Source organism: Salvelinus sp. IW2-2015, unplaced genomic scaffold (assembly GCF_002910315.2).
Source record: "Salvelinus sp. IW2-2015 unplaced genomic scaffold, ASM291031v2 Un_scaffold16461, whole genome shotgun sequence".
Classification (NCBI taxonomy): domain Eukaryota; kingdom Metazoa; phylum Chordata; class Actinopteri; order Salmoniformes; family Salmonidae; genus Salvelinus; species Salvelinus sp. IW2-2015.
This window is the reverse complement of record NW_019957597.1, coordinates 217,632-228,360: the sequence shown is the minus strand read 5'-3', so window position 1 is coordinate 228,360 and position 10,729 is coordinate 217,632. Positions and strand designations below refer to the sequence as shown.

At 42.1% G+C, this 10,729-nt stretch overlaps 1 pseudogene; it reads left to right on the top strand.

The window, feature by feature from the left end:
• Positions 1-10,729, top strand: part of LOC112080727 (low-density lipoprotein receptor-related protein 4-like) — a 145,629-nt pseudogene that overhangs the window by 48,702 nt on the left and 86,198 nt on the right.

Below are 10,729 nucleotides of genomic sequence, written 5' to 3'. Positions count from 1 at the left end.
TGTATGTGGTGGATACTTGATACGGTCAAACAATATTTGTGGTATGTCACAAAATCATGTTACGACCACACATAATATTCATTTTATGTATCAATATTTTGCTAAGGCTTGCTAAGTGGATAGGTCTCTACAGAAGGTGTAAACGGTACAGCCAAATAGTTACTTGCATAGTAGCAATATCAGAAATACTGTCAWTATAAATAAAATACATACATCAACAGTATCAATAACGATAGTGGTAGACGAGGTAGTTATATGCAGACAATCAGGGGTAAAGTGGCTGAGCAGCAGCAACGTATGGTGTGTGTGGTAGGAGTGAGTTATTTGAATAGAGGCACTGCAGATAGTGCTGATGACTGGTCCATCCGAACCACGCATGAAGAAGGGAATCTATAGTCGGAGAGCCTGTTTCTGTCCTGCCCTTGACTTTGGTGCAGAGCATGTGATGTCCATAGCCTCTTCGTCGCAAAACTCCCTGATCTTCTCAAAAAGATACGTTTGTCTAGCTGTGTCCAGTTCAGGTGGTGTTTGTACATGCAGACCATTTATGGGAGGAAGGATGTCAGCGTTGCGCAGCAGCTGAAACCTGGTCCCGACAGTCTGAACGCTCCTTGGCGACAAATATTTTAGCACAGCTGGCTAGCTAACAACAAGCTTGAACTAGCAATACAGATTGTCATAGCTAGCTAAAGTTAACCAAATAGGTTCAATGTTAGCTAGTTAGCTAGCTAACATTAGGCTATAACTAGCAATGCCCAATGGCATTCTGAGAAAACCTCATTAACGTTACATACATGTCATACACAGAAGTTAATGTTAGCTAGCAAGTCAGCCATCAAAACCCAGCTAACGTTAGCAAGCTAAAAGCAAGCTTTAACTTGAGGTATTTTGTTTAGACATGTCACGTTAACGTTAGCAAGCTAAAAAATGAACTATAATCCCAATCCATAGAGTAAAATTACTAGTAATACAAACTGATTGTTATAGTTAGCTAAAGTTAACCAAATAGGTTCAATGTTAGCTAGCAAAACAGCCATCGAACTTCAGCTGGCTAGCTAACAGCAAGTTTTATCTAGCAATACAAACTGATTGTCATAGCTAGCTAAAGTTAACCAAATAAGTTAAATGTTAGCTAGTAATCTGGCTAATATTAGGCTATAACTAGCAATGTGAAATGGCATTCTGAGATACCATCACTAACGTTACACACGTAAGTTAATGTTAGCCAGCAAGCCAGCCATCTAAACTCCYCTAACGTTAGCTAGCTAACAGCAAGCTTTAACTTGGGGTCTTTTGTTTAGACATGTCACGTTAACGTTTGCTAGCTAGCTAAAACATTTASTATAACCCCAATCTAAAAGTGAACAATAATCCCTGCCGGGGCGGCAGGTAGCCTAGTGGTTAGAGCGTTGGACTAGTAACCGAAAGGTTGCAAGATCGAATCCCTGAGCTGACAAGGTGAAAATCTGCCGTTCTGCCCCTGAACAAGGCAGTTAACCCGCTGTTCCTAGGCCGTCATTGAAAATAAGAATTTGTTCTTAACTGACTTGCCTAGTTAAATAAAGGTAAAACATTTATTTATTTTTATCCATAGAGTAACAATACTAGCAATACAAACCGGTTGTCATAGCTAGCTAAAGTTAACCAAATAGGTTCAATGTTAAGCCAATGTTAAGCCAAGCCAGCCATCGAACTCCAGCTGGCTATCTAACAGCAAGCTTTAATTTGCAATGAAAACAAACTTTCTGACAAAATTAGAAATGTATCATATCTGAAACTGTAGCTAGATTCTTACCCGTAAACATGGATGAAAGCTTCACGGCAGAATGCAACCGTTTTTTATTAAAAAAGACATCCTGTGTCGTTTGCGTTTTAGTTTGCACAGCTTATTTGTCCTGTTGTTGTGTTCCACTGATTTCAAAACTCWGTCAACTTCTTCCGTGAGAGAGAGTCAGSATGGCACGATACACTGACCTTTGACGATAGCGCCTGATAAATTCAGGGCAGCAATGTTATTGAGAGTAGTAGCAACAAATTTGCAGTCCTCTATGGCTAACGTTATGTCTTTCGATAAAACTGCAGTAGAAAGGATTATCRACGCATAACGAGCAGCTCATTTTATAGACACAAGATGCTACACCGCAGACCAATCTGAAARTCATCTCTCGGCATGACTCATTATCTCAGCKAATCATGGCTAGCGGGAAGGTTCCTGACTTTTTCTTTGGCTAAACCAACTAGGCTCGTAATTGAACAACTGTATTCGTATTTACAGTTGGCATAAACGTTTGTTATTAAGGCACATGAAAGTTCACATGTTCGAGAAGGCATTTCTGCCAAAAAACGCATTTTGATTAAAACAAAATTCAGGTTCAAACGGCTCTCCTGTGAAGTCGTGATTTGCGACATACGCCTAGTTTCCTGAATCAGGTCACATATCTCACAGCTTTGCTATGGCCTAGAGCGAAATGCCTCAAATTAATATTTTTCCCCCTGTATGGGTAGAGATGAGACACYATATATTGTTCTTGATATGGTCTGTGCTCATAGGTGCAGTAGGTAACWGATTTTTTTTATGGCTAAAGCAGCGCTGGGCATACTTTTGGCTCGAGGGCCACATCGGGATTTAGAAATTCAAATTCTTTTGGGACCAATTTGTTTGTTAAAATCAATTTGCGGGCCAGAAAAAAAGCAGCTAGCTAACATTTCTTAGGGTTGGTTTCTCGGACAAAGATTAAGCCTATTCCCAGACAAAAAAGTTATTTCAATGGAGATTCTCCTTTGAGCATATTTTTTAACCTAGGATTAGGCTTAATCTGTACGTGGGACACCAGACCTCAGGCAAGGTTACTCATCACAAGAGGATAGTTCAGCAAACCACCTCTGCTATACAAGCATGTTCTCTAAGTGTATTGTTTTAGCATTTTCCTAACCTGGTTTCCTCTTCTCTCTGTCTCTTTCCAGGTGTGTTGGGCAGTGCGGAGTGTTCATGCGGGCGCAGCCACTTCACGTGTGCAGTGAGCGCTTTTGGGGAGTGTACATGTATCCCGGCCCAGTGGCAGTGTGACGGGGACAACGACTGTGGAGATCATAGTGACGAGGATGGATGCAGTGAGTTACACCTAAATATCTCRATTTGTCTCTTTCTCTCTCGCTTGACGTCCGTTACTATATCGGGTACAATATCGAAATGTGCCYGAGTAAATMAAATTTGGTGTCAGCACAGCTAGTACAAGTGGCTATACAGGCCACATTTAAATTGTATGATTGTCATAGAATAGGCAACTCCAGTGTCAAAGTTTTAAAAGAACAAAAGGAACGAGGAAACATTTTTGGATTTCATAAATATAAATGTGTTTTGTAAAAGCATATAAATGTTCTATGACAAAAAAAAATTATTTGGGAAATTGTTCAAAGAAATGCAGTGCTATGTAAACTACAGCAGTATGTGAGCTATCTCCATATTGTACCTTTATGTTTTGGTTGGTTGTATTTGTATTTGTATTTATTATGGATCCCCATTAGCTGCCAAAGCAGCAGCTACTCTTCCTGGGGTCCAGCAAAATTAAGGCAGTTTATACAATTTTAAAAACATTACAATACATTCCCAGATTTCACAACACACTGTGTGCCCTCAGGCCCCTACTCCACCACTACCATATATCTACAGTACTAAAACTGTGTGTGTGTGTGTGTGTGTGTGTGTGTGTGTGTGTGTGTGTGTGTGTGTGTGTGTTGTGTGTGTGTGTGTGTGTGGTGTGTGTGGTGTGTTGTGTGTCTGTGCGCATGTGTCTGTGCCATTGTTTGTGTTGCTTCACAGTCCCCGCGTTCCATAAGGTGTTTTTGTATGTTTTTTAAATCAAATTTTACTTCTTGCGTCAGTGAAGATACCTCTTGTGGCATGTCTTGTGGGGTATGCATGGGTGTCTGAGCTGTGTGCCAGTCGTTTAGACAGACAGCTCAGTGCATTCAACATGTCAATAACTCTCGAAAATAAAAGTAGTGATGAAGTCAATCTCTAATGCATATTATTAATATGAGCTCTCTGTGTACATCCAAGGGCCAGCCATGCTGCCCTGTTCTGAGCCAATTGCAATTTTCCTAAGTCCTAAGGGGGGCTTTACTATTCTTGGGTAGRGGAATGACTTTAGCTTCCCTCCGGGCCTGAGGGCACACYCTCTCTAGTAGGTTTAAATTGAAGATGTGGCAAATAGGAGTGGCAATATTATTTGCTATTATCCTCAGTAATTTTCCATCCAGATTGTCAGACCCTGGTGGCTTGACATTGTTGATAGACAACAATAATTTATTCACCTCTTCCACACTGACTTCATCTGATTCAATGAATGAAGGAGCCAAGTTGGCTTTTGTCCCCAAAATGTCATTTAAGGTGCCCCAAAGATTTGTACTATCATTCTTTATATKATTTATCTTTGTTTCATAGTGTAGTTTATTTTTATTTAGTTTAGTTCATGATCTCTTAGTTTGCAGTACGTTTGCCAATCAGTTGGGCCTCCCATTAATCAGACTTAATTGCCATACCTTTTGCYTCATCCCTCTCAACCATACAATTTTTCAATTCCTCATCAATCCAAGGGGATTTAACAGTTTTTACAGTAATTTTCTTAATGGGTGCATGCTTATTAGTAACTGGAATAAGTAGTTTCATAAATGCGTCAAGTGCAGCGTCTGGTTGCTCCTCATTACACACCACACACCAGCAAATATTCTTTACATCATCAACATATGAATCACTACAACACTTCTTGTATGACCTCTTATACACTATATTAGGCCCAGCCTTTGGAACTTTGGTTTTCCTAGATATGGCTATTGTATTGTGATCACTACATCCTATGGATTTGGATACTGCTTTAAAGCAAATTTCTGCAGCATTAGTAAAGATGTGATAAATACATGTTGATGATTTCATTCCTGTGCTGTTTTTAACTACCCTGGTAGGTTGACGGACAACCTATTCCAGGTTGCAGACACTGGTTACAGTTTGACATTTTTCCTAATTGGGCAGCTTGATGATAGCCAGTCAATATTTAAATCACCCAGAAAATATACTTCTATGTTGATAMCACATACATTATCAAGCATTTCACACACATTATCCAGATACTGACTGTTTGCACTTGGTGGTCTATAGCAGCTTCCCACAAGAATGGGCTTTAGGTGAGGCAGATGAAACTGTAGCCATATTACTTCAACAGTGTTTAACATTTAATCGTCTCTAAGCTTTACAGGAATGTGGTTCTGAATATAGACCGCAACACCGCCTCCGTTGGCATTTCAGTCTTTTTGMTAGATGTATTAACCATGTATTGCTACCACTGTATCATCAAAGGTATTATCTATGTGAGTTTCAGAGATAGTCAGAATATGAATGTAATCTGATACAAGCAAGTTATTGACTTCATGGACCTTGTTTCTTAGGCTACATAGAATTTTAATATGGGCTTTTTTMGGGCACTTTTCTGGMTTGCTTGATTGTTTTTAATGTTTTACTGGGAAGCTTATCGGAGGTAGACTTACTCATGTTATTTACATTGGAGCTGATAGTGCAGGGTGAGCTGCATAAAGTGGTCTTCCTACTATTGCACACTGCRTCAGTGCTAACCGTGTAACTCTGGTTTATAGGCTCATGATTACTGCTTACAGTAGCTGTAGGATAAACAGATGTATTCMGTGCAATGTGTGTGCGTGTGTCCAATAGACGTGTCTTATAGTTTGATTGGGATGACTATGATGGCGCCGGAGGAGATGGCTGCCGTTTTACGCGCTCCTAACCAATTGTGCGTGTTTTTTTCACGTTATTTGTAACTTATTTTGTACATAATGTTTCTGCCACTGTCTCTTATGACTGAAAAGAGCTTCTGGATATCAGGACAGCAATTACACACCTCGTACTGAACAKAMATTTTTTATTTAACGAGTCGGACGCGAAGGATTTACTTCAGAACCCGCCGTTCGCATGAAGAAGAGACGGAGATATCGGGGATGTAGGTTGAGTGAGTAATCCCCCTCTACCATCAGTCCTATTAGCCAACATGCAATCATTGGATAACATCATGGATGAGCTCTGATCAAGACTATCCTACCTACAGGACATTAAAAACTGTAATATCTTATGRTTCACCGAGTCGTGGCGGAACGTCGACATGGATAACATACAACTGGCTGGGTTTTCGGTCCATCGGCAAGATAGAACAGCTGCCTCCGGGTAAGACAANACCGAGTCGTGGCGGAACGTCGACATGGATAACATACAACTGGCTGGGTTTTCGGTCCATCGGCAAGATAGAACAGCTGCCTCCGGGTAAGACAACGGGTGGTGGTCTGTGTCTATTTGTAAATAACAGCTGGTGCACAAAATCTAATTTTCAGGATGTCTCAAGGTTTTTCTCGCCTGAGATGGGGTATCTTATGATAAGCTGTCGACCACACGATTTACCAAGAGAGTTTTCATGTATATTTTTTTGGAGCCGTCTATTTACCACCACAAGCCGATGCTGGCACGAAGACCGCACTCAATGAGCTGTAAAACAAGAAAATGCTCATCCAGAGGTGGCACTCTTAGTGACCGGGCATTTAATGCAGGGAAACTTAAATCCATTTTACCTCATTTCTACCAGCATATTAAATGTGCCAGAGGAAAAAAAACTCTACACCACCTTTATTCCACACACAGAGACGTACAAAGCTCGCCCTCCATTCTGATTGCTGCTTACAAGCAAAAACTAAAGCCGGAAGTACCAGGGACTCGCTCAATAAGGAAGTGTTCAGATGACGCAGATGCTAAGCTACAGGACTGTTTTGCTAGCACAGACTGGAATATGTTCCGGGATTCTTCCGATGGCATTGAGGAGTACACCATATTAGTCACTAGCTTCCTCAGTAAGTGCATCGATGACGTCGTCCCCACAGTGACCGTATGTATATACCTCAACCTGCAACATCCGCACTGAGCTAAAGGATAGAGGCTGCCGCTTTCAAGGAGCGGGACTCTAACCCGGACGCTTATAAGAAATCTTGCTATGCCCTCTGACGAACCATCAAACAGTCAAAAAGTCAATACAGGACTAATATTGAATCGTACTACACCAGCTCCGACGCTCATTGGTTGTGGCAGGGCTTGTAAACTATTACGGACTACAAAGGGAAGCACAGCCACAAGCTGTCCAGTGACACGAGCCTAACAGACGAGCTAAATAACTTCTATGCTCGCTTCGAGGCAAGCAACACTGAGGCATGACTGAGAGCATCAGCTGTTCCGGACGACTGTGTGATCACGCTCTCCGTAGCCAATGTGAGTAAGACCTTTAAGCAGGTCAACAGTCACAAGGCCGCAGGGCCAGGTAGATTGCCATGACGTGTACTCCGAGCATGCGCTGACCAACTGGCAAGTGTCTTCACTGACATTTTCAACCTGTCCCTGACCGAGTCTGTAATGTTTCAAGCAGACCACCATAGTCCCTGTGCCCAAGAACACCAAGGTAACCTGCCTAAATGACTACTGACCCGTAGCACTCACTTCTGTTGCCATGAAGTGCTTTGAAAGCCTGGTCACGGGTCACATCAACGCCATTATCCCAGAAAACGTAGACCCACTCCAATTTGCATACTGCCCCAACAGATCCACAAATGATGCAATTTCTATGGCACTACACACTGTCCTTGCCCATCTGGACAAAAGGAACACTTATGTGAGATTGCTATTCATTGACTACAACTCAGCATAGTCGTACTAAATTCGAGAGCACACTATATCCGTACTTTAAGGCCCATAATGAAATTCTTCAGGTATTGGGCGTGGCTTCACATTGTTTTCAGATTTGAAGAAATGGCGGAAAATATGCAGCCGGAGTACAACGAGAGCGGATACGAATTCATTGATTTAACTAATTATGACAAATGTTAAGAAAATATTGAGCAATGTAATAACGTAAAGACTTTTCAAATAAGTTACCTTACACGTTATGTTGGNATTGATTTAACTAATTATGACAAATGTTAAGAAAATATTGAGCAATGTAATAACGTAAAGACTTTTCAAATAAGTTACCTTACACGTTATGTTGGCTATCAATTTGTTAGCTACTCTGTCCTTACGAACCACATAGCATATCATTACAGCAGTATGTTCCGGTATGTTAGCTAGCTACCTAACGTGTTAGTTGGCTACTTATACATCAAACTTGCCAGTATATTAACTATATGCTATCATACGAACTACCCAACGTTTATTGACTTGATTATTCCCGTCATTCTTAGCTTAGCTAAATGGTATAGTCGTTGTGCATTCTCAATGGACATTCGGGGGCTTTTGTAAATTCGCTCTGGCTATCTACTCCAATTTCCGAGCACTCTCATCTGAGTGTACAAGAGCGCAGAATATGGCCAGTGTCAGTAATAGTTGACAAAAAAGTGTAATTAAATTGCTGCCAGCAGCACAGTTACAGTCACCAACGCTCTGGATAACATGAAAACTGCCTAACCAGCTCTCCTAGGGCAAGTAAAATGGTCAGAGTGGTCTCATTTGTGTCTGGAAGTAGCTAGCAAGCTAGCCAATGTTAGCTTGAGTGCTTTACTGCCGTTGTATGTCCAGAACGATCAAATAAACCCTTCTCCTCGGCCTTAGCGTCCAGTGTGTGCTCCGAGAGCGAAACGCTCTGAATTTACAAATGGACAATCTGACAACGCTCTGAATTTACAAATGGACAATCTGACAACGCTCTGAATTTACGAGCGCAATCTGGCACTCCAGATTGAATTTAAGAACACCCCCAAAGTTGTAAAATGTGTAACTAGAAATTTGTTTTGCTAACTACCTAGCAAGATGTTTCATTGCGACAGCATCAACTTCCGGTAGACAGGCGAAGAGCTAGTACGCTCAACTGAAACGATAACGTTTGTTTACAGTATACTAAAATTAACTAATAGTATATAGTATACAGTATGTTAGAACACAGCTCTGGACTTCCTGACGGGCCGCCCCCAGGTGGTAAGGTAACACATCTGCCTCGCTGATCCTCAACACGGGGGCCCCTCAGGGGTGCGTGCTCAGTCCCCTCCTGTACTCACTGTTCACCCATGACTGCACGGCCAAGCACGACTCCCACACCATCGTTAAGTTTTCCGACGACACAACAGTGGTAGGCTTGATCACCGACAACGATGAGACAGCCTATAAGGAGGAGGTCAGAGACCTGGCAGTGTGGTACCAGAATAACAACCTCTCCCTCAACGTGATCAAGACAAAGGAAATTATTGTGGACTACAGAAAAAGGAGGACTGAGCACGGCCCCATTCTCAACAACGAGGCTGTAGTGGAGCAGCACCAATTTCCTTGATGTCCACATCACCAACAAATTGTCATGGTCCAAACACACCAAGACAGTCTTGAAGAGGTCACCACAACGCCTATTCCCCCTCAGGAGACTTAAAAGATTTCGCATGGGTCCTCAGATCCTCAAAAAGTTATACAGGTGCACCATCGAGAGCATCCTGACTGGTTGCATCACCGCCTGGTATGGCAACTGCTCGGCCTCCGACCGCAAGGCACTACAGATGGTAGTGCGTGCAGCCCACTACATCACTGGGGCCAAGCTTCCTGCCATCCAGGAACTCTATACCAGGCGGTGTCAGAAGAAGGCCCAAAAAATTACCAAAGACTCCAGTCACCCTAGTCATAGATTGTGCTCTCTGCTACCGCACGGCAAGTGGTACCGGAGTCTAGGTCCAAAAGGCTTCAACTTCTACCCTCTAGCCGTAAGACTCCTGAACAGCTAATTAAATGGCTACCCAGACTTTTTGCATTGTCCCCACCCCCGCTGCTGCTACTCTCTGTTTATTATCCACTCATAGTSACTTTACGTCTACCTACATGTACATATTACCTCAATTAACTCGACTAACTGGTGCCCCCACACATTGACTCTGTACCGGTACCCCCTCGCTTATTTTCTTAAAACTGCATTGTTGGTTAAGGGCTTGTAAGTAAGCGTTTCACTGTAAGGTCTACACCTGTTGTATTCGGCATATGTGAGAAATACAATTTGATTTGATTTGATTTTGATACCTAGCTCTCTGGCAACTCAAGACAGAGAGTAAATAACCCACCCCGGGACTTCCCCATGACCCAACTCCCTTGTCATGACTGTAGAGTAGCTCTATTCAACCGCCCCCATTCCTCTGTGTCTCCTATGGGCTTTGAATACTAAGTCCCTGTCGAGATAGGATTCAATATTTTCCATATTTCTCACATTTGAGCTACATTGGGGCATTGGGAAAACAGTTTTTTTTTTTTTCGGAAGCTTGTGGAAGGCTACCCGGAATGTTTGACCCACGTTAAACAATTTAAAGGCAATGCTACGAAATACTAATTGAGTGTATGTACATTTCTGACCCACCGGAATGTGATGAAAGAATAAAAGCTGAAATAAATCCTTCTCTCTACTATTATTCTGACATTTCACATTCTTTAAATAAGTGGTTATCCTAACTGACCTAAAACAGGGTTTTTACTGGATTAAATGTCAGGAAATTGTGAAAAAACTGAGTTTAATGTATTTGGCTAAGGTGTATGTGAACTTCCGACTTCAACTGTATGTGCTGTGTGAGAATGCATACAGGCGTGTGCTTGTGCAGTTTCTTCTCATCTGTCACTTCTTTCCCAGTAAGGAAGGGGAAGGAGGGGTGCGATCAAAGGTAGGAGCGGAAG